The sequence below is a fragment of the Bubalus kerabau genome, chromosome 7 (genome assembly GCF_029407905.1).
Source record: "Bubalus kerabau isolate K-KA32 ecotype Philippines breed swamp buffalo chromosome 7, PCC_UOA_SB_1v2, whole genome shotgun sequence".
Taxonomy (NCBI): domain Eukaryota; kingdom Metazoa; phylum Chordata; class Mammalia; order Artiodactyla; family Bovidae; genus Bubalus; species Bubalus kerabau.
Genome location: NC_073630.1, coordinates 59,819,757 through 59,846,278, shown reverse-complemented (window position 1 = coordinate 59,846,278; position 26,522 = coordinate 59,819,757). Strand labels below are relative to the sequence as shown.

The window sequence follows — 26,522 nt, the reverse complement described above, 5'->3', positions numbered from 1 at the left end:
TCCACTCCATGGGGTTGCAAAGAGTTGCACTCGATTTAGTGACTCAGCAACAACAACAAATCCTAAATTGAGCAAGATAACTTACAAAAGCATTCAAGCTGGTTTTAGAAAAGGCAGAGGAACCAGAGATCAAATTGCCAACATCTGCTGGATCATCAAAAAAGCAAGAGAATTCCAGAAAAATATCTATTTCTGCTTTATTGACTATGCCAAAGCCTTTGACTGTGTGGATCACAATAAACTGTGGAAAATTCTGAAAGAGATGGGAATACCAGACCACCTGACCTGCCTCTTGAGAAACTTACATGCAGGTCAGGAAGCAACAGTTAGAACTGGACATGGAACAACAGACTGGTTCCAAATAGGAAAAGGAGTACATCAAGGCTGTATATTGTCACCCTGCTTATTTAACTTCTATGCAGAGTACATCATGAGAAACACTGGGCTGGAAGAAACACAAGCTGGAATCAAGATTGCTGGGAGAAATACCAATAACCTCAGATATGCAGATGACACCACTCTTATGGCAGAAAGTGAAGAGGAACTAAAAAGCCTCTTGATCAAAGTGAAAGAGGAGAGTGAAAAAATTGGCTTAAAGCTCAACATTCAGAAAACGAAGATCATGGCATCTGGTCCCATCACTTCATGGGAAATAGATAGATAAACAGTGGAAACAGCGTCAGACTTTATTTTGGGGGGCTCCAAAAATCACTGCAGATGGTGATTGCAGCCATGAAATTAAAAGACGCTTACTCCTTTGAAGGAAAGTTATGACCAACCTAGATAGCATATTCAAAAGCAGAGACATTACTTTGCCAACAAAGGTCCTTCTAGTCAAGGCTATGGTTTTTCCAGTGGTCATGTATGGATGTGAGAGTTGGACTGTGAAGAAAGCTGAGCACCGAAGAATTGATGCTTTTGAACTGTGGTGTTAGAGATGACTCTTGCGAGTCCCTTGGACTGCAAGGAGATCCAGCCAGTCCATTCTAAAGGAGATTGGTCCTGGGTGTTCTTTGGAAGGAATGATGCTAAAGCTGAAACTCCAGTACTTTGGTCACCTCATGCAAAGAGTTGACTCATTGGAAAAGACTCTGATGCTGGGAGGGACTGGGGGCAGGAGGAGAAGGGGACGACAGAGGATGAGATGGCTGGATGGCATCACCGACTGGATGGACGTGAGTTTGAGTGAACTCCGGGAGTTGATGAAGGACAGGGAGGCCTGGCGTGCTGTGATTCATGGGATTGCAAAGAGTCAGACATGACTGAGCGACTGAACTGAACTGAACTTACAAACATGTTCATTCATTTAAAAAATATTTTTCTAAGCATCTATTGTGTGTTAGGCACTGGGAGACCCAAGTCCCATCCCTCATGTATCTGATATTTAATTGTGTGACTTATATGACCTGTTTGTTTAGATTACTAGAAGAAGCTAGCTAGCCAATTCTTTGAGATAGACATAAATAAACAACTTCTAATACTATATAATCTGTCTATATTATGTACTTTTTTGAGTTTATCTTTGTGCTACAGGTAAAAGACCATTTCCCAGCCTGTTGCAGCATGCAAAGACTCTCTGATATTTCACAATAACGTTAATACCTAATTCTTCGGATCTAATTGCTTTGTTTATCTTGACTGCTAGAATAATGTAATTGCTTACAGTTATGCTTGAAAGAAAACAAATTCCTCTAGTTCCAAATTGTAACGAAGAGTATTCTCTATTGTTTATAGTATCTGTTTTATACAGTGTATTAAAAAAGTATGTTTTGAACTGGTTATAGTTTCAGCAAAACTATAGTGACTAAGACAGTGCAGATATTTTTAGCATCATTTTTCCCCCACAATGAATTAGCTCTTTTGACTGGTGAAGAATCTGTTTTCATGATGTCAGGTCACTGGATAGAATTTTGACTTCGTGGAACTTCAAAAGGCTCATTATGTGATATATAACATGCAAATCCAATTTGAGAGAAAATGCTTGATGAGGCTCCATTTCCTGAGCATATTTTTGTAAATAGATGTGTGTTTGGAATATACAGAGTATTTAAAAATTTATGGCCTATCTAGTTCCCTCCCCACCAAAATGCAGATATTTTAGAATGAAACTCATGAATATATAATCATTATAAATAAAACCAGAAAAAATAGAAAAGACTCAGGGCAAAAAAGAAAATAAGTTACTACAAAAGAGATAAGATCATTCCTAAGCAGAAAAAGATAAGATCATTCCTAAGCATTTAACTTAACATTGAGCTTCTTCGCCATCAAGGCCATGGCGGGATGAATTCTAGTGGTTTTATTTTTAGATGAAAGAAGGTATATAAAACACTTCTAGTACTGAATCCTAGCTGATTTTGACATATTGATATTTATGTAAAGAGGATAAAACAATGATCAATTCTTCAAAAGAGGCTTTGAAAAAGTATCAAAATTTCTTCATGGTTCTTATAACAGTGAAAATATTTGTACATCAAATTATATTATGGGAAAAGAATTGACCTTAGGACAATAGAGTAGTTGCTTAGATATGCATATGCATATTACCAATAACCTCTACTGAAACAGAAGTAGAGGTTAAAGCAGTTGAAGACATGAGTATTAGCTTGTCTCTGTTAAATTCAGCAAGAAGGACAATAATTTGAAGGGGCTCTCAAACTATTGAATTAAAATGAAACAAAAAGTTTTATCTTGAAACTCTGTAAGCAAAGAAGTCTAGAATTAATACTCACGCAGCTTTCTTTGGTGGTGTAATAAAATTATGAAGGTTAGCTTGTCTAAATTAATCTATTTACTAATTTTTTTCCTTTCTTCACTTTTTGGTGCTAGATCTTATCTTCCTAAGGTACTAATGTTTTTCTTTTGCACTCGTGTTAGTTTATGTCCTCTAAGAAGCAAACACCAGTACCAGATTAAACATGCTAGAAATGCAGGGAACTTCCAATGAGAAAAAAGGGGAAGGAGCTGGAAGAAACTTGGTCTGACCTTAGGTGAAGAAGAGAGACAGGGAAGGAAGAAAAGAAAGAAGGAAGGGAGGGAAGGAGGAAGAGATGGAGGGAGGAAAGAAAAATACTGCTTCTAGATAGGCCTTGCAGTTCTAAAGAAAGTTCATCACGGTCATCTGGTAGGTTTTGAGCATAGTCTCTACTGTGAGAGGAATTTCTTGTCTCCCAGGAGCAGACCTGCCTTAGTACTGCTGCCACACCCGATCATTGGCTAGAGGCCAGTGGGAAGGTGTGACCCTAAGAGAATTGAAGAGATAGGTTTCAAAGCTTAGCAGCTGGGTCCATTAGTTAGTTATACTCTCAGCCGTCAGAGATCCAAGGGACACCTTCTCAGGGTGTCCAAAACAATGTGCATATAATGGCCTCAATTTACCTTGAGCAGAGTTAATCATTCTACTTTCTATTTTTATCTGTTTAATCTAAATAACGACAATCACTTTTTGAATATTTACCAGGTGGCAGACACTATTAAAATCTTTACATGCATTCTGTCATTTCATTGTCACAAACACCCTGTTATTAGTCCCATTTTACAGAAGATTACTTAATGAGTTTCTTGCATGAACTGGCTGCAATGGACTATTACATCATCCTTATTAAATTGAGGACTATGTTTCCCAGCATCCCCTCACCTGTCTGGTCCCCCTACCAAAAGAAGAACTTGTAAGACATTGGCAAATTGAAGTGATGCCACAGACTTTACTCTGAAAGTTGTTTTACAGCCAGACGAGATAACAGATAGATGAAGTTGTGGCTTAGTGGGTTGCTGCATTGTCTTAGTTCTCCTCTGCTCTAACAGCTTACTGGCCCTGAATATCAAAGGTGGGGATGGGGGAGTCTGGTGGGCTGCCATCTATGGGGTCGCACAGAGTCGGACACAACTGAAGTGACTTAGCAGCAGCAGCATGTATACCCAGAAACTCTCGGCTGCAGACCCACAGAAAGAACATTCCATAAAGCTCCCCAATGGGATCTCCTTTTATAGGTCTATTTTAGTAATGGGATGTATTTGGCTTCTTAGATTGATAGCTTGCTAACGTCTCTTATCTTCTAAAGTTTCCCTCCAGACTTTCACTTCCCCAGCTCCTCCCACAATTGTAAAGTATAGTTCTTATAGTTAATTCCTTTTCCCAGAACACTTAGTGAGTCTCCTGCCCTGCCTGAACCTGGCCTGATAGAGTAACAGCAAAATAAATGAATGGTCAAGTGATGCCTAGCCTAGGGATTGAGAGGTACACCGTGAGGCTTCAGAGTCTAATATCCTGTATTTTAGATTACAGGAAGCATGATCCATTTGTTTTAAATATCAAATATGCAAAAAGAAAATTTAACTAGAAGGTATTGAGATGAAAGTAATTCCCTTACAGTTTAAAGCTTCTCACTTGTAGTTTTCCAAGTGTTTTAACAGTATCTGTCATGTGGTGAATATCCAAAAAGTGAAGATGATGATATTTTAGAAAGATAAACATCCCACTGTTACACAGTGTGTTATACGTACAGCAAAAATGTTGTCCAAAAATTTAAATAAATATGAACACCTATAATCATGTCTGGTTAGGATCCTAGATTTTTGTGACCTAAAAAGCAAAGGACATCACCTTAATTGAGGAAATTTAAGAGCGGGCATTATCTATGTCAAGCTCCTAATATTAATTCACTTCTAATGTGTCTAGTTGCTGTTTAGTTGCTAAGTCATGTCCAACTCTTTGCAACCTCAAGGACTGTAGCCCACCAGGCTTCTCTGTCTATGGGATTTCCCAGGCAAGAATATTGGAATGGGTTGCCACTTCTTCCTGCAGGGGATCTTCCTGACCCAAGCATTAAACCTGGGTCTCCTGCATTGGCAGGTGGATTCTTTACCACTGAGTCACCTGGGAAGCCCTAATGTGTTTAAAGTTGCCTGTAAAGTGTATCTTCAAGATACTGAATGGTGCTAAATTAATATTACTATATCAATATATAAAATTGAATGTTGAAAAAATATCTTTCAAAAATGATGGCTTTGCCATAATTTGCATGAAACTTTCTCCAGGGAGTATTTTTATGAGACATTTTATCTTTTTATGCTTTCAACTTTAACCTTGAACAGTGAAAGTGAAAGTCACTCAGTCTGTCGGACTCTTTGCGACACCATGGACTATACAGTCCATAGAATTCTCCAGGCCAGAATACTGGAGTGGGTAGCTGTTCCCTTCTCCTAGGGATCTTCCCAACCCAGGGATCGAACCCAGGTTTCCCTCATTGCAGGTGGATTCTTTACCAGCTGAACCACCAGGGGAGCCCAATTTTGAACAATAGACAATCAAATAAGGAAAAAAATGTCATCATTTGTGTCATCACACCAACCTGGGAAAAGGACATAGGTCCATAATTATAGTTGTACTCTGTTCTTTTCTGTGCTTGCTCTATTTACCTATTGTGTGTTTACCCCAATTTTATCCCTCCATATGTGTGGTAGTTTTGCCAGCTTGATGTCCTATTTGCTTCTGCCAATAAGGGTCACTAGAAAGGATGGGAGGATGGGGCAGGAAAGGCAGAGAAGACCTCCCTACTCTTCCTTGCCTTTTCTCTAAGGACTGTGTGGCAGCAGTAATCTACCCCCAGACTGTTTATTCCCACTCCTTTTGGCGCTTCCAGAATAAGTCCTATCACATGCCAAAGTGAAACCACATCAGCCAAAGGGGACTCCTTATCAAAGGTTGAGCCTCCATTCCGTGAGGCCTCACCTCTAAGCTGCTACTCTGGTAACTTCTGTGTTTCCGTTTTGTTTCCAGAGCCTTTGGGGGAAGTAGTTGCTTATCTTCATTAGCTCTTGAATTTACCCTAGTGTTCCCTTCTTGCTCTGAAGGCCTCCAAAGCCTACATCATCATTCCTTGCATTAACTCTTCCTTGAAACTCTTGATGTGAATTGTTTTACTCATTGGACTCTGTCACAATCACTATTATATGGTTTCTAGCAAATAAAGGGGGCTTATATTTTCTTCCTTGCCTTTTTCTTCCCCTCAGGTATTTATGAGAGTTTCTAAGGTAAGTTGTAAATGTCATCAAGAAACATCCTCTCAGCTATTGCAGGTTATATACAGTTTTTTCCTTCTTCTTCCCAGTTGCTTATGATATCTGCTGCTAATGCGTCTATAGCTATGATACTTAGGTCCTGCTGACAGACACTGAAGGTGAGGTCCTCCCTGAATATCCAAATGTGACTAACATTCTACTCATTCTGCCACTCACTCTACTGTGCCCACCTCTAGTTCTAAAAATACCCAGCGTAATATAGCTTCCATTCTCCTAGGCTGCTTTCTTTGATGTTACTTTTGTGCTGGGCTCTTAGTATCTCTTAAACATGTGGGGAACAGCTTTCACTTTTACAGTCTATTTGATGGCACATCCTTCCCTATGGCAGAAGTTTGAGTCATGGGGCTGAGCTGCAGGGCAGTCTGTGTCACTGACAGAGGGAACTGCTTAGAATTACCCACGTTCCCACAGAGGCAGAGTCCCACCCCCACGCCTGCCCTATTTTAGCCAGAGTGTGATCCGTTTTATGTTTTATTTTCATTTCCTCTGAAGATTTCATTTGCACAAAGGAGTCCTCTGTTACAGAAAGATTTTCGAAACTGCTAGCATAGAACCTCCAGATGTGCCCAGACATATCTAAATTCAATGGTGAAAAACACCTAAGTTTTAATCTAAGACCACTACTACAAATGTAGAAAATACTTGTATGGCCTGTGATTCTTAGGATTCAATATAAAAATTTCTTTCAAGTTTTAGAACTTTGAAAAAGAATAAATTTCTCCCTTATTTGTTGAAAAATATGTGTACATGATCTTCAAGGAAACTCAAGGCCTACATTCCTGGTAATTGTATTTGTGGGTCCAAAGAACTTACTAGAAAAAGTGTAGTAGTTACATGTTGTGCTTTGGAGGATCCAGAGTATGAGAACTGCCATCAGTGAAAAAGATCATAAATCGGAACCCCTAGATTTCACTAGTTAAACAAAAGAAAATGAAGAAATGTGCTGAGCTTCAAAGATCTGTAAGAAAACATTGTACTTTTCATTAATATGCATTCATTACAAAGTAAATGAAAATTGCATGTGAAAGGGATTTGAAAGCCATAAAATACTACCAAAAGAAAGCTGTGGATATTTGGAATGCTCTTCTCAATAAAAGTGAATACCTGGGAAGACATGTGAAAAGGTTATTGAATAAGAAAGAAAAGAAAAGGAATTGGAATAAAACAAAAATTTAAAAGAAATCACAACTATATCAGTGGAAGCCATATGAAAACAAGATTTTTTCAAAATTGGGTTATTTCTAGCAAGGTGGTAAGTTCCTATATGGTAGTGTTTATTTGTTAAAACAAGCAAAATGTGGGAAAGTTTTAGTCTTCAAACACTGAGCCATTTACTTGTGAGATATATATATATACACACACATACACACACATATATATAATACATATCAATAAATATGTATTTTTGGCAAATAAGGCCAAGAAAGAAATTGAAGAATTTCTTTGGATGTTATATTGCTAGTTAAACTCGTTAAATTAGTTATATGTCATAAGGCCATGCCAGTGAGATTTTTCAGAGCTTGTATGAGCATTTGCTACCATCCACAAATTTCCTAAATTAAATTTTTCTATAATATAGTACTGAACACCAACAACATAGCATAGAACTTAGAGATCTTTATTATGCTTTGGTTGTGAGTTGGGTTGGATTCTGCTATTGATTTTTAAGTAAAAATCTTAACTTTACCCATAAAGACATCTTGTTTCCTTTTCATTAAAAGGTAGGCTGAACTTTTTTTCAAGTCCATCTTCTGGAGGCTCTATAATTTTCTTTGAAGTTTTCCAAACTTCTTTCCATTTTGAAGTCTATGGACCTGGAACATATGTCTAGAATGTGTACATGCTGGTAGCATTTTAAAGATTATTTCCTTAAACCATGTCCACCAAAAAATTCTTGATAATTTTGCTGCAGGAAGCAATAGTCAGTAATCTTCTTTGAGCATTATCTATCAGATACAATTTCTATAATTACACTGGATCAGCTTTTCTAAAAGTTCTGAAAATGTTTCCATAAACTAAAGGTGTTACACAAAAAGATGTTTTTTCTGATCAAATAAATTTAGGAAATGCTAAGTTGAACAAGGTTAAACAGGTTTCTTTCCTGCAGGAGTCCCATGAATACTTTAATAAGATAACATCTGTCATAAATCTCTAGGAGAGAGTACTGATCGATGTGTTTTCCAAATTTGCTTCGTCAAGTAGCTTACAACATTATTTAGATCTTTTATGAAACCCTAGTTTGGAAATGCTAATTCTATGATTTGCTTGAGTGGGGCCTTGAACCATGAATGGGCCTAATAGCAAGAAACTTCATTTTTTCTCAGGGCTTATCTACTTGCTCTGAATTCATCATATTAGTAATGTGGCTGGTGAATGACTTGCCTGGTAATTTTATTGACCAAACATATTTTTTCCCCTCACAAGTTATCATGAGTAGTAAGATTCTCTTTAATGTTCAAAGTTGGCACAAGGAACTTTAAAAACTGGAATTCAAAATGCATGCATCCTGGAAATCATAACTAAATTACAAATGTCATAAACTGTGCAGAAGAAATTTGAATCAAGACATCATTGCCTCTATTATTGATATAATATTTAAGAAGGTGTGTGAGGGAGTGGGTGGACTACTTTGAAGGCTTGGGTTGTTATTGTTTTGTATTGTTTAATGGGATGATTACAGTCTTGTATAGGCTTGTACCCAAGTCACACCTCTCTCAGTGAAAGATTTCCATCAATAACACAGAGATGAAAGCTGCCGTTAAAGTCTGTTATCCAGGCAAACCTTTGGCTAAGGATGCAAGAATCCATTTTAATAGCCTAGCTCCAGTCACTATATAAGCTAATAATACTCCAGGCCCAAGAGGAGATGCCTTATGTAGTATTTACAGTGAGCTAGGCCTATACATCTGACAGTGGTACTAAGCTTGCGTTCCAGCTCTACGTTTTATAAAGTGTGTGACTTTGAGTAAGTTACTTAAATTCTTAAACCTCTAACTATCTCATCTATAAAATTAAGCTAATACTGAAATCCAATTCATAGGGTTGGTGTGAGGATTGAGGGAGAGGGCTTATATGTTGAGATTGCATGTGGGTTGATAAATATGACCCCAATAATAAAACATATTGTTGTTGTTCAGTCATTAAGTTGTATCTAACTCTTTGTGACCCCATGGACTGTAGCATGCCAGGCTTCCCTGTCCTTCACTGTCTTGTGGAGTTTGCTCAAACTCATGTCCATTGTACATATAGGTAATATTTAATACATATGTCTACCCACACATGCTCACATGCATGCACTCCTGCAAAAATGCAAGACCCCAGCCTTGTTGATGTAGTAGCATGTTCCTTTTGTCATTTGTGTCTACTACGTGATATACTTGGCCACAGGCTCTCGTACACTATTCTCATCATGTTAGTTGTGGTACGTAACGTAGTTAGAGTTAGCTTTGAAGAAGGCAGCACAACAGTTTACATGTTTTCAGTAAGTGCCAGCTGTGTCTGAACCTTGCTAAAGGCTGTGGAGTGTCTGAGAGAAGTTTGATGTAGGGATTGAGTCTTTTGAAAGAGAGAAACTCAATTAACTCTAAAGGGGCTGAGGAGGGGATGTCAAAAGCTGCTGGCTGAGAGTTCGTTATCTCCAACATCTCAGGAGCAGCGAGTCCAGATTCCAGCAGTGGTTGAGGGTGAGGGGTGAAGTGGGTACAGAGTTGGGGAGAACTAGGAGAGAGCGAGCCAGAAAATTACAGCTGCACCTACCATTTAAGACACCACCCTTCCTCTCAGTCTCCTTTTCCTATTGACGTGAACCTTGACGGGTCTGATGGAACAGCTGGTGAAGTGAGGGGGAAAATCCTACCCTTCTGATCCTAGCAACCACCCCAAGGAAGGCTTCCAGACCTGAAGCCAAATGGTGGGAAAGGGAGTGGTAACTGAGGACAATACGTTTTATAATAAATGAACAATACAGGAATTAATTTGTTATGCTAGATCAGGCTGCACTTTTTTGTTACATTCACTAGATTGTTCTTGTTGTTGACACAGTTGAGAAAAATCTAAGGACCAGCCATATATTTCATTCAGGAGCAGGAGCAGAGTAAGTCCAAAAGCACACTTGGAAAGGGGCAATGGAAGAAAAACTAAAGTTCTTTATATATAAGTGTTCCTATTGAACTCAACTGGTTCAACAAAACATTTACCTATCTGATGATTGTATAAATGTTATGCTTTTTATTTAAAAGTGTTCTCTGCACTTATGAAGCTAATCTAATGAATTAACTTGGTGGCTTTTTTTTAAATATTACTTTGGTAAAAAAAATTGTCCCCACCTTTGGGTATAAAGGCAAATACTGCTTCCAGTGCTGTTTTATTTTCTTGTTTTTCTGAAGATGAATGAAAAACCAAAAAACCTTCCTTTTTTAGTGTCCTAGTAACTGTAATGAAAAAGCCAAGCATTCATGGCTGAATGAATGCATAAGCAGTAGTTCCTTTATAAGTGAAAGAAAGCAAAGTTCAGTCAAGCATGACAGCCATGGTCTCCTTAATATGCTTGCAAAACGTACTGGGAAGACACAATGTATTCTGATTGCTAAACCAGGCTGAACTTGCAGTAGTGTGGGTATGAGTGTTTCCACAGGAAAAAATATAAAACCATTACACAGGATGCTACAGAAGCCATGTGGAGTGAAGGAAATGCAAACTTGAGAGTTGGGTCTTTGAAGGTCTGTGCACCTGCTGTGGAGCATAACTGAGATGGTATGTCATTTTTCACACATAGAAAATGATCAAATGGCAGATAGAGATCTTTTCTAAAAATGTGTTTTTTAAAAAAACTGAGAACACTACCTTTTCAGACAGAGAAACAGGATATTTGGATCTTATTTCCTAAAGTAAGAACAGCAGACATGGATGGCACGGAAGTTACAGTCACCAGTATACACACAGCACATGAGGTCAGTGGTGAATGAACTTTTAAATCATATATTCATGTCTGGCACTGTTAGAGACAGAGAGAGTAACTTGGTTAGCAGCTTCATTCTAAAATATACCAACACATTTTTATGAAGGGCTGAGACATTTTTTAACCTCTGCTCTCCTTCTACCAATGTATTTTTAATTACTTGGTTTAGGAAAAAATATTAAATTTGTTTATATGATACAAAAAAGCCACCTCATAGTTAAAACTTAAAATTTTCCTAACATTAGGATTCTACTATAGAAAATAGAAGGATAAATTGAGTTGACTGTCCATTTTATTTCCCTAAAAGCAAAGGTATCAAATGACAAGTATCAAGTAATGTTTGTAAATCCCTAAGAAAGCTGTGAGTTAGTCATTTCTATTTGTAAATCACAGTCTATAGGTGGACATATAGTGTGGGTCCATCTCTACTCTGAAATCTCTGTAGATTAGACTGTGCACTCTTTTTGGGTAGGTGGAATGTAAGAGTGACTGAAAGGATGGTCCCTGTTAGAACATCGTTTTACTGAAAATACTCTTTTTGTCACTTTGGTTTTTCTTACAAAGTATTGTTTTCACCTCTTCAGGGTAGTTGGCTCTTGATGTCATCCCTCTAGCATGCTTCTGAACAGGAAGTTACCTAAATGTGGGGAAACTGCGATAGAAGAAAAAAAGATAGTCCCTAGAATCATATAAATGTTCTATCAAATAATACATTTGCAGTTTAACTTCGCTGTATCTCAATTTATATATCTGATGTAAGAACACAGCAGTCATACATTCCATCAAGGGTTATTTTGAAGATTATATAAGGTAAGGAAATGATTACGTTCTCCCCTGCTTCAATCTTTTTGATGACTTCTGATCACCCTTCTGATAAAAATCCCCAAACCTGACATGACTTATATCAGATCAGATCAGTTGCTCAGTCGTGTCCGACTCTTTGCGACCCCATGAACCGCAGCACGCCAGGCCTCCCTGTCCATCACCAACTCCCGGAGTTCACTCAGACTCACGTCCATCGAGTCAGTGATGCCATCCAGCCATCTCCTCCTCTGTCGTCCCCTTCTCCTCCTGCCCCCAATCCCTCCCAGCATCAGGGTCTTTTCCAATGAGTCAACTCTTCGCATGAGGTGGCCAAAGTACTGGAGTTTCAGCTTTAGCATCATTCCTTCCAAAGAAATCCCAGGGCTGATCTCCTTCAGAATGGACTGGTTGGATCTCCTTGCAGTCCAAGGGACTCTCAAGAGTCTTCTCCAACATCACAGTTCAAAAGCATCAATTCTTCGGCGCTCAGCCTTCTTCACAGACCAACTCTCACATCCATACATGATCACAGGAAAAACCATAGCCTTGACTAGACGAACGTTTGTTGGCAAAGTAATGTCTCTGCTTTTGAGTATGCTATCTAGGTTGGTCATAACTTTCCTTCCAAGAAGTAAGTGTCTTTTAATTTCATGGCTGCAGTCACCATCTGCAGTGATTTTGGAGCCCAGAAAAATAAAGTCTGACACTGTTTCCACTGTTTCCCCATCTATTTCCCATGAAGTGGTGGGACCAGATGCCCTGATGTTTGTTTTCTGAATGTTGAGCTTTAAGCCAACTTTTTCACTCTCCTCTTTCACTTTCATCAAGAGGCTTTTGAGTTCCTCTTCACTTTCTGCCATAAGGGTGGTGTCATCTGCATATCTGAGGTTATTGATATTTCTCTCAGCAATCTTGATTCCAGCTTGTGTTTCTTCCAGTCCAGCGTTTCTCATGATGTACTCTGCATAGAAGTTAAATAAACAGGGTGACAATACACAGCCTTGACGAACTCCTTTTCCTATTTGCAACCAGTCTGTTGTTCCATGTCCAGTTCTAACTGTTGCTTCCTGACCTGCACACAAATTTCTCAAGAGGTAGATCAGGTGGTCTGGTATTCCCATCTCTTTCAGAATTTTCCACAGTTTATTGTGATCCACACAGTCAAAGGCTTTGGCATAGTCAATAAAGCAGAAATAGATGTGTGTGGGAGAACAGAAGTGTGCTCTAGACCAAGAAGAACATTTGAAAACCTCAGAGGCAGCAAAAGTCAGGAACTTTTGAGGAAATGAAAGAGGGTCTTTCTCTAGATGGTGAAAAAAGGACAAGATGAAGGAACAAGCAGGTGTATTATGTATAACTATATAAGTATACACCTGCTTGTTCCTTCAACTTCATCTTGTCCTTTTTTCACCATCTAGAGATGGTGAAACCTCTGAGGTTTTCAAATGTTCTTCTTGGTCTAGAGCACACCTCTGTTCTCCCACACACATGCACAGCACACAAGCTGACTCCCAGTCAGCCTGTAATTCTCAGTTTAAATGTCACCTGTAAAGAGGAATCTTCCAATTTACCAATCAAAACCATTCCTTCCTTCCCCTTATTATATTCTCTTGCATAGAATCTCGTTCGTTCCTAAAGCCACAAATGTTAGGGTACTCTGAAATGGCTGGAAAGATAGAAATCAGGCAGATAAGGAATCAAATACTTCTTTTATTTCCTTTTGACAGCATGCCAGGCTGTGGAAGCTATGGATAGCTTCAAACCTCCTATAGGTTTTATAGCTTGGAAGAGCAACACACTCTTTTTGTCACTTGGCTCCCTGTGAGAAAGAGGAAATGCAAGAGCAGGCTCATATGGCCATTTCCCCCTTCCCAAAACACTAAATAGGTAAATTACTACAGGTCATAGAGTAGAGTATGTCTGTGGTGGGGAGAGGGAACTAGGAGGGTTAGAAACTCCCTAAATAAGAAGGAAAGATTGGGAACAGGGGGAAAGCATTTCCTGTATTCTCAACTAAAATGTATTAATATGAACCATACGCAATGACCAGGTTAATTCTGAGGTTAAATATAGACAAATATCAGTAAATTCATATGGTTTAAGTAAAATCATACATGTACAAATAGTATACACATGTAAATATATAAATACAGTATATATATGTGTTGATATACTAGTAGTATATATAATATCTGTATACATGTATAGGTATATACATGTAGTATACTATACCATGAAAGTGAAAGTGAAAGTTGCTCAGTCATGTCCGACTCTTTGCTACCCAATGGACTGTAGCCAGACAGGCTCCTCTGTCCATGGAATTCTCCAGGCCAGAATCCTGGAGTGGGTAGCTGTTCCCCTCTGCAGGGTATCTTCCCACCCCAGGGACTAAACCCAGGTTCATACTGTATTGTGAATATATATATATATATATTTGTTTGATTCTTTGGGTAATATCTTCCCCTGTTATGTTGTAAACTTCAGAAAGATAGTGACATAAATCTACTTTATCTTTCCATCTCTGTGACTCATCATATCTTATTGGCCAACCCAATACAAAATTTAGTTCAATGAATAATAGCTGCAAAGTGTTTAATATGATATTTGACTTATTTTAAGAACTCAACAGATGCTAGCTATTACAATGATAACACTGGTTGCTGCTTCTGCTGGTAAAACATTCTTATGTGTTGGGTATTGACTTTTGAGCTGGGTTCTATATTTCTAAGATTTCTACTTCAGAAATCCGTAAGTGTTCTTCGAGGCTCACTCAAATAACGTGTCATTCACTGGTCATGATTTCAGGCAATATCCCATATTGCAATTTCCACAGCTTCTAAGTTACAACCAAGGAGAACTAGGGTGAGGAGAAACTACAGCAAATTAGGGAGTGTATTCCTGTCCAAAAATGGCAGCCAGTTTAACAATCTGTTCACACTTGCTTTGTGGGAATGTGAATTCAGCATTATCAGACACACTGATTTTCCAAGAGAAGCTAAAAATTCTTATTTTAATGTAAACTCTTCTAAATTTGAGTAACTAAATACTGTTAAATTCTATGTACTTTGAAAGCTACTTGGACTTAATGTTTTCCATGTGCAGCAAGTTTGTGTCCTCTGCTTTTGAGATTGTTAATTGTGCTATGCTGCTGCTGCTAAGTCGCTTCAGTCGTGTCCGACTCTGTGCGAGCCCATAGACGGCAGCCCACCAGGCTCCCCCATCCCTGGGATTCTCTAGGCAAGAACACTGGAGTGGGTTGCCATTTCCTTCTCCAATGCATGAAAGTGAAAAGTGAAAGTGAAGTTGCGCTCAATCATGTCCGACTCTTAGCTACCCCATGGCCTGTAGCCCACCAGGCTCCTCCGTCCATGGGATTTTCCAGGCAAGATTACTGGAGTGGGGTGCCATTGATTTCTCCAATTGTGATATGAGGTCTTATCAATCCTTTTCTTGTTTTAAATTTGCCCTTTACATGATTGTTAGTCTGTGCTTTTCAAATTGGTTTTGTAACAGTTGATTTGCTTTATAAGAGATCTATTTTTAGCTGTTGCTTGTGTATTTCTGCCTATTTTGCAAATCCCTCCCCACTTTTTTTTCTTATGTCAGAAGAACTCTCAAGGCTAGTTATGTATTATAAGGGAAGCATTTTTAGCACAAAGGGGCAAAATGAAACTATACAGTATTTTCAAGCTATAGCATGAAGAAATAAATTTTGTGAAGTGTTTAGTAAACAATTTCAGAAATGAGGAAAATTGACACAACAAAGTGAAAGCAATGATTTTACTCTCAGTTGATGTATTTCCTGTGAAAATCCACTGAGTCATAGTTAGGATTTCTGGACTTCTCTTAACACTGATTTTTCTTAAGGAACTATTTTCCGTATAAAAGTAAAATTAGATGTTTATGTTAGCAGTGGTAGAAACTACTGGATATCTGCAACTCTAAAATGTAATCTACTTTTGGATATGTGATTATTTTCTATACCACAAGAAAAAAATCTCACTATTAAACTATGACATAACACTGTTCATTTAAAATTTATATTATGTATATAAATATGCATATATACGTATATAAATATGTATATGAAAATGCTCTTTGAGAATTATTTAAACATAGATTTTATCAAATCTCATACTCCCATTTCTTTGCCTCTTAACAAAGAAAGCTAATATCTCTTTGGTGACATTTCATACGACAGTTAAACTCAACATGTGAAGCACTGTCAGCGCAAGTAACTTCAGTCAAGTGAGGACAAAATAAGCATCTGTGATCAGGCTCATGAACATGTAGGTAATGACAACTATACTACGACTGTTGTTAGACAACAGCAATTCATTTTAAGGTGAATTTACATTTCAAAAGTAGTAAAGTGTTAACATATGTGTATCTGTATCAATGAAATGGGCTTCCCAGGTAGCACAGTGATAAAGAATCTGCTTGCCAATGCAGGAGACAGCAAGAGATGCAGGTTCAATCCCTGGGCCAGGGAGATTCCCCTGGACTAGGAAATGGCAATCCACTCCAGAATTCTTGCCAGGAAAATTCCACAGACAGAGGAGCCTGGTGGGTTACAGTTCATGGGGTCACAAAGAGTTGGATATGACTGAGCACATCAATGAAATACAAAATGAAATTTTCATATGAAAGTAATATTTCAGAAACTCATTTAGGCTCTGTTCTAATGGTGACACAGATAGTAGAGAATCTTCCCACAGTGCAGGAGACCTGGGTTCAAATCCTGGGTTGGTAAGATCCTTTGGAGTAGGAAATGGCAATATTCTGCAGTATGCTTGCCTGGAGAATTTTATGGAAAGAGAAACCTGGCGGGCTGCATTTCATGGGGTCACAAAGAGTTGGACAGAGCTGAGCAGCTAATATACTAATTCCTAGAGCCTAAATGAGTTTCTGAAATATTACTTTTATATGAAAATTTATGTTTACTTTTTACTTGATATTATTCATGGTTTCTGAAAAACTTATATTTTAAAATAAATTATTTCTGCAATACCATCAACTTTTAGTCAATAATTGAATTGACTGAATATTTTGCACTGCTCTTTTGTCTACCTTACAGTAGATATCCACTCAAGTTATTCCCTTGTGGTGAGAAAGAGTTAAAAAGAACTTTCAAGGCAACTCTTAAAACTTGTAACAAAGTACTGAAAAAGTCAACCTAATGAATATATACTCTTTTCAGTTTAATAAAACAAACATTTATCTAAAGCTTTATGGTAAGTACTTCAGAGAATTCAAATAACAAGATTCTAAGTATGCATAATGCAAGGCAGACTGACAAGAATAAAGAGGTTATGGTACTTCAGGAATACAAATAGTAATAAGAAAAACTTCTCAACATCCATAAGGCAAACCCTACTGATAAAGGCTCTCCAATAGCAGCTAAGAGAAAGGACAATGGGAAAACCCGAGAGAGTATTGTATATGTCTGAATATACAGTATATCATTTTCCCCCCAAAGTTAGGCATCAGAAATAAAGGTCCTTATGGTAAGTTTTCTTTGAGGCATCCTAGCAGAATGCTTAAGGCATAAGTTTTGAATCCACATTCAGTTCAGTCAGTTCACTCGCTCAGTCGTGTCCGACTCTTTGGGACCCCATGAATCTCAGCATGCCAAGCCTCCCTGTCCATCACCAACTCCTGGAGTTCACTCAGACTCACGTCCATCCAGTTGGTGATGCCATCCAGCCATCTCATCCTCTGTCATCCCCTTCTCCTCCTGCCCCCAATCCCTCCCAGCATTAGAGTCTTTTCCAATGAGTCAACTCTTCACATGAGGTGGCCAAAGTACTGGAGTTTCAGCTTTAGCATCATTCCTTTCAAAGAACACCCAGTACTGATCTCCTTCAGAATGGACTGGTTGGATCTCCTTGCAGTCCATGGGACTCTCAAGAGTCTTCTCCAACACCACAGTTCAAAAGCATCAATTCTTCAGTGCTCAGCTTTCTTCACAGTCCAACTCTCACATCCATACATGACTACTGGAAAAACCATAGCCTTGACTAGACGGACCTTTGTTGGCAAAGTAATGTCTCTGCTTTTGAATATGCTATCTAGGTTGGTCATAACTTTCCTTCCAAGGAGTAAGCATCTTTAGTTGAGTTCAAATACTTTCTTCCTTATTTACTATTTGTGGGCTCTTAGATGGAATAATCTTTCTGTGTCTTGGTTTCTTCACTGGCTAAAAAGAAAAAAAAAGAGAGAGAGATAATGATAGTATCTGTCCCATACCCCTGAAGAGAATTGAGTTCATAACGCGTAACAATGCCTGGTGCATAGAACCTGTGTATCACAGGATCTCCACCTGCTTGCAATTATTGTTCGTTAATCTGAACCGCAAACTACAGAACTGCAGGAGTGGGGGATGGGGAGTGTGGCCTGAAATATCCTTAATCAACCCTAGTTTAGGATATACACAAGGGCCATCCAATAAACTTGGTTAAAAGGAGGTGAAGATATTTAAAACATATTAAGGAATTATTTTGGGGCTGTGACCTCACAGTTTTAAGTGTACCATGTTACTGCAAGGATCCTTTTAAAACCACTCCAAAAAACTGGTAGAGGTCATTACCATACATATTTCAGATGAATGAGAAAAAACAACTTCTTAATATAAAGCAGATAGGAACTTTTGGTTTGCAATGAAATTCCCAATGACAGGATCATAAAAGGTTTCAGAAAGTTAGGTACCTTCAAAAATTTAGATAGAAGTGAAAATAATATTCTCTGAAAACAAAACACCTGTGATTCAAAGTGAGATTCTAGTGAAGTCACTGACATCAAAGTTGCAAGTTAAAATTTGAATAAGATTATTTCATAAAATATGAGTGGAAAAGGCAGTATATATGCTATATAATTTTATTTTCATGGATAATTTATCTAAAATGATTAATTTTTTATTATAAGTAGACATGTCTATTTTTATATACATTCCTAAAATTTTATGTTTTGCAAAACACTAGATTTTCCTTTATAGAAAAATGGAGGGATTAAATTCTGTAAATAATTCTGGGTATCAAGATTTGGAAAGGCTTTAGAGGGAGGTGGTATTTGAAGCTAGTCTTGAAGAATAATTGGAGAAAGGATAGAATTAATTTTATTGAGAGATGACTATTTTCTCGGTGCCATAGATATGTAATCAGGGTTTACAAATGGTTGAATTGAGACTCAGATAAGTTGAATTTGCTCAAAATGCCACAACCTACACTGATCAGGCTTCATTTTGAGCACAGACCTTTGCAATTTCAGCACTGCGTGCTTTCCGAAACAGGCAATCCAGTGCAGAGAATGGTTCCTGGAGAAGACTGGGCTGGAATTCTCTGTGCCTTATGGCATAATTGGTGTAAATCACTCAACATCTTTTTCTTAAGTTTCCTTTCTTATAGTGGGGATAATAACACTATCTCTTCAAAGAGTTGTTGGGATAATTAAATGAGCTTTTGCAAGTAAAGTGCTGGGAATAGCAACTGGCACAGAAATGCTCTATGGGTGTTAGCCTTGATGATGTAAAGAAAAGGGAAAGGAGGAAAAGGCGGAGGAGAGGAGGATGGTTTCCACTCTCTCCAACTGCCTCCTTTAGAAGCAGAGTGCATTCTGGGTAGGAAAGATGGGTGGAGCAGAGACACAAAAGCTGGCAAGGGCAGAGCTATGCCTGCTCTCCCTCTGAAAATGGAGGAAATATAAGTTGGAATGGGTCATTTTGGAATAAATACAGAGATAAAAAGATATATTCCAAATACATATTTGGAATAAATAAACAGATGGAAATTAACTGGTACTATAAGGAGAAGGGGATGACACAGGATGAGATGGCTGGATGGCATCACTGACTGGATGGACGTGAGTCTGAGTGAACTCCAGGAGTTGGTGATGGACAGGGAGGCCTGGTGTGCTGCGATTCATGGGGTCGCAAAGAGTCGGACATGACTAAGCGACTGAATTGAACTGACTGATATAGTAGAATGGCCTTGACAGTCAACAGATTTTTCATACTTCAATTTTTATAAAGTTACTTTTCTTCCATACTTTTCTCCCTGAATGCCTAACTATGAGGGCTGCTACATATCAATACATTACACATAGGCTATGAATAGAGTCTAGAAGTGTTTGATTTATCCATTATTTACTACTTAATCTAAGTCTCAATCCTTTGTAAAATTGGAAAAAGTTCCAACTCATGGGAGTTGTACAAACACAACATATATGTTAGGTGTTCGGCCAGAACCTGGTATGATTAGTGAACAGTTAACAAAAGATTTTGCCATATTCCTTCAGCCATCTTTTATTTTCCTTCATATATTAAGGTTCTTAAAATCAGCTTACACCTTATCACCAATGCATAGTTTCAGTAAGGGAGGCCTGCTTTTCTTTCACTTCCCAGAGCTATTATTGAATCATCAGTGTGCCTTACAATTTTTATTTCTTCTCAGAGAAGACTGAAAATCTGGGGGTCTCACTGTGTTTGCTAATCACTGTAGTTTCAATTTTGTTTATTGAAAATAAAACTATCTTATATTGTTTAAAATAAAAATTTTAAACAATAAATGACTGAATGATAATCGAGGAACTAAGATATTGTTACAAAAAGGCACAAAGTCTTATTTTATAAAATCTACCTAGAGAAATAATTTGAGGACTCTGTTCCAGTAACAGTGCTTGCCTTACTGAGACATACCATAACTGATGTAAGATTTTTTGTTTATTTATAACCCACCTTGCTCAGAAAAGGATTTAAGATGGCTTACCAAGATAAAAATAAATGACAAGTATGTGAGAACTATGAGGGAGAGGGAAAATAAAGCCCACAAAGAGTATGGACTTAACAAGAAGTCAAAAAGAGCCACAAAAATAAAATTCTACAGAAATCCAAAGAAAAAAAAAAGACAATTCTTGAGATTTGGAAAATGTCGAATGAACTTTCCTGGTGAAAATAGGTCTTTCTTTCAAGTATTTAGTTTAAAAGAAACTGAAGATTTGCTGTCTCTGGAGCATGCTTGCCACAGCTGCCTCCGAGTCTCCCAGGGCAGGAGGATGCTTTTTAATGGGCAGATTTTTCGCTGAAGATGAAGCCTCCCAAGAACCAGGGCTCCTGGGAAGCCTCCCACGCTCCAGACTTCACCAATTATTTCATTTTCATAAGCTCAGCACTTCCCCTAATTGTTTTACTTTCACCAACACGAACAGGACAAAGGTAAGGACATTTCATCTTTTAAGGGAGAGAATTTCAGGTCCAGTCTGTACAAAGATGTTAACTAAAATATAAAAATAAGGAGCTTGCCCTTGAAGTCACTGGCAAGCGATAAGATTTTACGGACATTTAAGTATCCATATTCTGGGGCGCACAAGGGTTTTTCTGTTTGAATTCCCGTGTCCTCTCCCTGCTTTATTGTTACTTCCAAGAGCAGAGTGTCAAGGTCCAAGTCCAAGGGAAAATGTCTTTCCGGGATCTAACAATCTCAGAGGCCAAAAGGACTAGAGCAGGGTTCTCCCTCCCCTCGGAGGGGTGGAGACAAGAAGGGGGGCAGAGACAAGAAGGAGAAATATAAAACATCTGTGAGGAGGCTGTATTAGTTCCGATCTAAATTGAAAATCCCCTGCACCCTTAAAGTTTTGACTGCTTGGGCAAGTTGCTCTCCCCCACAAACTCAACTAGAAAGTGGGAATATTCGTCCTTCCCTCACAGAGAATCCGATATAATGGGTCGAGCCTAATCAGCACTGAGCTTGGTAAACAGATTCCCGGGCCCATTGAGTGCAACTTTACGCAGAAGCAGCCTGGGAAAACTAGCGCCCTAGATGAGTCTTAAGTTTGGGAAACGCTGAGGCAACCTGGAAACTACTTAGTAGAGTAATACTAATAATCAGTGGTGCTGAGATTCCGCCCACTTGACAACCCACCCATCCGTGAGCAATGACCAACCAAATGGCCGGCCGGAGCCGGGGTAGGGTCACCGGCATCTCTCCGGGGAGGGCTATGCCCTCGCCGCTTTGGGCTGCGGGACGCGTTCTCGCGGCTTCACCAACCCCGCCGCCCCGGGAGCCTTGGGGCCGAGGTGCGCCAGGTGGCGACGGTGCCAGGCGCGGCCAAGTCGGGGCGGACTGAGTCAGTCACCCAACTATGTTGCGGAACCAGGGCGGCCGGCTTGGCTGCCCCCGCCGCTGAGCCTCGCTGCCCCAACGCCTGGCGGCTCTACCCGCCCCCGCGGGCCTGGAGGAAGCGGCCAAGGCGCGGCGCCGGAGCACCTGGGCAGGGCGCGGGCGGCGGGCGCGGCGCTTCCGGAGCTGCGCGCGGGCTCGCGCTCCCCGCCTCCAGGTGCGGCGGCCGCGGCGTGCTGGCCCGAGTGACAGCGCCGCCCGCGCGGCCGCCTCCTGGCTGCAGACGCCGTGCGGGCAGCCGGCGGGGAGGGAAGCAGGAGGCCCCGCGCCTGGGACAGGCGGGTGAGGACTGGTCGAGCCGGGCCGGGAGAGAAGCCGGCGACCGGGCTCCCCCGCCCGCCTCGGCTCCCCAGCTCCGCTGCCCGCGCGCAAAGCGAGTCCAGGGGACTGCGGTGGGCTGGGCGGTGGGGCCGGGGTCGGGCGTGAGGACCGTCTCATCTGAGCCGCGGCTTTCCGGCACCTCTTTGGGTACATTTCCAGAGCGCCAAGTGTTCAGCTCCGGTTTCTACCGCTTGGATTTCGCTCCCGCATGTGGGCGTCTAAAAGGAAACCAGAAGCTGGTAAGTGATACAAAAACTCTACTTAGTAATGGGATTTGACTCAGGAGTGGGAAGAGCCGGATAGACAGCTAGACCCCTTCCTCGAAAAGGAGCTGCCCTTCAGTGAGTTTCAGGCAGTTAATTACTTGGTAGAGATAATGAGTTCGCTCGGATCTCTGTGCTCCCCCGCACCCTACTTGTTCTACACTTTGAGACCTCAGGCCTGTTAATTAACTTTAATTACAATCATTTGGCCTCCACCTGCCTGAACCTAACCTCATACTCGAAAACTGTCGACAGGGAGTTTACCAGATTGATTTACTCGTTGACGTTTGGAGATAGGTCTCCTGGGAGAATGGGTGCCCGTCTTATTAAACGAGGGGTAAGTTCATCCTTGCTTCTTTTCTTAAACGTTCGCCTCACCTCCTTGCGGCGATCTGGAGTAATTTTGATTGGGGGGAAGTCTTTGTGAAAATATATTGTGAACTATAATCTTTGATGATTAGAGGCAAATTAGAAGCTAGTTTGTTTGGAATAATGACATTTTAGGCTGTTACAAGTTTGGTGATGGTAACTTTTTTTTTTTTTTTTTGCCAAGGGTGTCCTTGAAGTAGTCTGCTTAGTGGAATATATCCTTTTGGTTTAAAAAAAAAAAAAGTACTGAAAAATAAGCTATTTTTAAAAGTACATATAATCGGATGTCATTGTGATTACCAATAATAGTGTTGTACTTACAAGCTTAGTATTGATTTCTCCCGCACTTAAGCACTCTTTGCCCGCATGAGTTTATGGGAATATTGCCCGTAAGTAATTGGAAGATGAAGTTAGGACTATTTTAAAAAGGAAGGTAACTTTTTTAAGGAGAAAAGAGAAATACTTCTAAACTTATACTTGTGACTTCCATACACTTACAAGAGAAATATTGAGGGGAAAATTCTCATGACCTCCACTGTTTAACAGTGTTTTAAAAAGAAAGAAAAAGTAAAATGGGTCATGAACTAGGCTAGAGTCTAAAGTGGAAATATCTCCCTGGCTACTTTTCAGACAGCTGTTTAACAAATACACACTTAAGGTGGGTCTTAACACCAAGAGTGTTCTCTATAGACTTGATTTGTCAGTACTCAAAGATTTGTTTAAATGAAAATATACCTAGAGGGGAAGTCAAATGACTTGTTAAAACTTATTTGTGGGCATGTGTGTTTGCATTTTTTTCCTTCCTCCATAAGTCAGATTTTATATGGATAGTCCATGAGAGGAGAAACTGATACATTTAAAAACAAATATGTGTTTTTTTCATTTTTCCTATGTCTCTTGAATATTAAAATTTTTAATGAAAGTCTTTGAATTCTATAGTGCTTCTTTTTTCAAAAGTTTCTCACATATGATTTCATTTAATACAATAGTAGCCTCTTTTTCCCCCCACCTACCCCCACATTGCCCCTTCCCTCTTCCTTCTGCACACTGATGATCAGTAGTAGTTTGTTCTCTGTATTATCATTGTCTGCTGCTAAAAACAAATTTCTTAACCATCTCATATCACTGCAGTTTGAGCCTTCTAGATACTTTGCAATTCAGCTACTTAGTTATTGTGATTAAGTAGAGGACTAAGAGGCTTCCCTGATGGCTTAGACCATAAAGAATCTGCCTGCAATTAAGGAGACCTGGGTTTGATCCCTGGGTCAGGAAGATCCCCTGGAGGAGGGCATAACAACCCATTCCAATATTCTTGCCTGGGAAATCCCTTGGACAGAGGAGCCTATCAGCCTAGGGTCCATATAGTGACAAAGAGTCGAACAGGACTGAAGTGACTTCGCAGCAGCAGCAGCATAGGAATGAGATTATAATGAATTGCAGTTTTCTTGGAAGAAAGTCTTAAACTAGCTCCATAAGACTGTGAAGTTTTAAAAACCGGCTTAGAACTCTGTATTATAAACATCATGATATTTGGGAAATTTTCTGTTTTTGCTTTGTTTCTTTCTATCCCACCTCTTAGCAACTTTGAGAAAGTTCAGTGAAAGATGCTATAAAAATGTTACTTATGAATGACAGCCATTGCTTTTAAGAAGAAATTATTTTAATGTTTTAGCAAGTTTTTTTTTTCTTTCTTATTTGTTTGTTGAATCATTTATTGAATCCAGTGTTTGCACTTTCTAAACTGAGGAATTTGGGGAATATTCTGGAAAATATTAGGTAAAGAACATTTTATTAACGTTGGAAATATTTCTTAGCTTTGATCAAATGTGATTGACGAGAGACTGGAGACTATGAGAAGTCTTCTCATCTGTTTGATTGCCTAAAGACATCTCCCTCATTGCCCCGCTTTGTGGCAATGACTGCAGTCTCCCCATGCTACGTTCCCATACATCTTGAAATTCCCCTCTGTAGCTCCTTCACTGATCATTCCGTCCTCAGAGTTCTGAATTACTGCATATTTCAATTATGTTTATGGTGTCAGTTTGAAGTTTTTAGAGTTCCTTGGAATTCTTGAAAGATGATGGTGCTACTTTTCTACAATACTTAAAATATGAACCATGTGAAAGTCAAGCTCATAAGACTTACGTTTTCTCATCATTACTCTTGGGTACATTTGAGTCTTCCAATTTTGTTGGTCCTCTTTTACTGGCTCTTACTGAGTTATAAAGAACTGTCCATATGCATTGGAGAAGGCAATGGCAACCGACTTCAGTACTCTTGCCTGGAAAATCCCATGGACGGAGGAGCCTGGAAGGCTGTGGTCCATGGGGTCGCTGAGGGTCAGACATGACTGAGCGACTTGACTTTCACTTTTCACTTTCATGCATTGGAAAAGGAAATGGCAACCCACTCCAGTGTTCTTGCCTGGAGAATCTCAGGGCTGGGGAGCCTGGTGGGCTGCTGTCTATGGGGTCACACAAGAGTCGGACACGACTGAAGCGACTTAGCAGCAGTAGCAGCCCATATGCATGTCATTTTCCCTTGACATGCATATGGCTGTACAGCCATGTTTAATACACTCCTTTAGATTTTAAACTCCTGGAGAGAAGACATTTCATTTTCACTTTCTTTTTAGTACAATATATATATATCATTGTTCAGTCACTAAGTCGTATCTGACTCTGTGACCCCATGAACGGTAGTGCTCCAGTCTTCCCTGTCCTTCACTATCTCACTGAGTTTGCTCAAACTCGTGTATAATGAGTTAGTGATGCCATCCATCCATCTCATCCTCTCTCATCCCTTTCTCCTCTTGGCCTCAGTCTTTCCAAGCATCAGGTTCTTTTCTAATGGCTCTTTGCATCAGGTGGCCAAAGTATTGGAGCTTCAGCATCAGTCCTTCCAATGAATATTCAGGGTTGATTTCCTTGCAGTCCAAGGGACTCTGAAGAGTCCTTTAAGAGTCTTCTCCAACTCCACAGTTTGAAAGCATCAATTTCATATGCTCAATTTGAGCATCGATTTTGATGCTCAGTCTTCTTTATGGTGCAACTCATATCCATACATGACTACTGGAAAAACCATACCTTTGTCCACATGGACCTTCGTTGGCAAAATGATGTCTTTGCTTTTTTATACTTCTTCGGCTTGTCATAACTTTTCTTCCAAGGAGCAAGTGTTTTTTAATTTCATGGCTGCAGTCACCATCCACAGTAATTTTGGAGCCCAACAAAATGAAATCTGTCACTGCTTCCACTTTTTCCCCATCTATTTGCCATGACGTGATGGGACTGGATGCCATGATCTTCTTTTTATGAATACCGAGTTTTCAGCTAGCTTTTTCACTTTCCTCTTTTACCCTCATCAAGGGCTTTTTAGTTCCTTTTCACTTTCTGCCATTAAAGTGATATCATCTGCGTATCTGAGGTTGTTGGTATTTCTCCTGGCAATCTTGATTCCAGCTTGTGAATCATCCAACCTGGCATTTCACATGATATACTCTGCATAGAAATGAAATAAGCAGGGTGACAATATACAACCTTGACGTTCTGCTTT

General features: G+C 39.5%; 1 protein-coding gene across 18 annotated transcripts in view; it reads left to right on the top strand.

The window, feature by feature from the left end:
* The window catches only part of ARAP2 (ArfGAP with RhoGAP domain, ankyrin repeat and PH domain 2), a 573,065-nt gene that overhangs the window by 355,147 nt on the left and 191,396 nt on the right, over positions 1–26,522 (top strand). For 4 of the 18 annotated variants that reach the window (XM_055588238.1, XM_055588237.1, XM_055588239.1 and 1 more), the window contains exons 1-3: positions 19,774–21,050; positions 22,495–22,574; positions 22,854–22,935. The exons of 1 other annotated variant lie outside the window; for it this stretch is intronic. The gene's annotated coding sequence lies outside the window, so the exon portion shown is untranslated. Of the gene's footprint in view, positions 1–18,882; positions 19,700–19,766; positions 21,051–21,081; positions 21,586–21,640; positions 21,801–22,494; positions 22,575–22,853; positions 22,936–26,522 lie in introns of those variants that run through there. 13 more of the 18 variants (XM_055588233.1, XM_055588231.1, XM_055588235.1 and 10 more) reach the window with 11 other exon arrangements.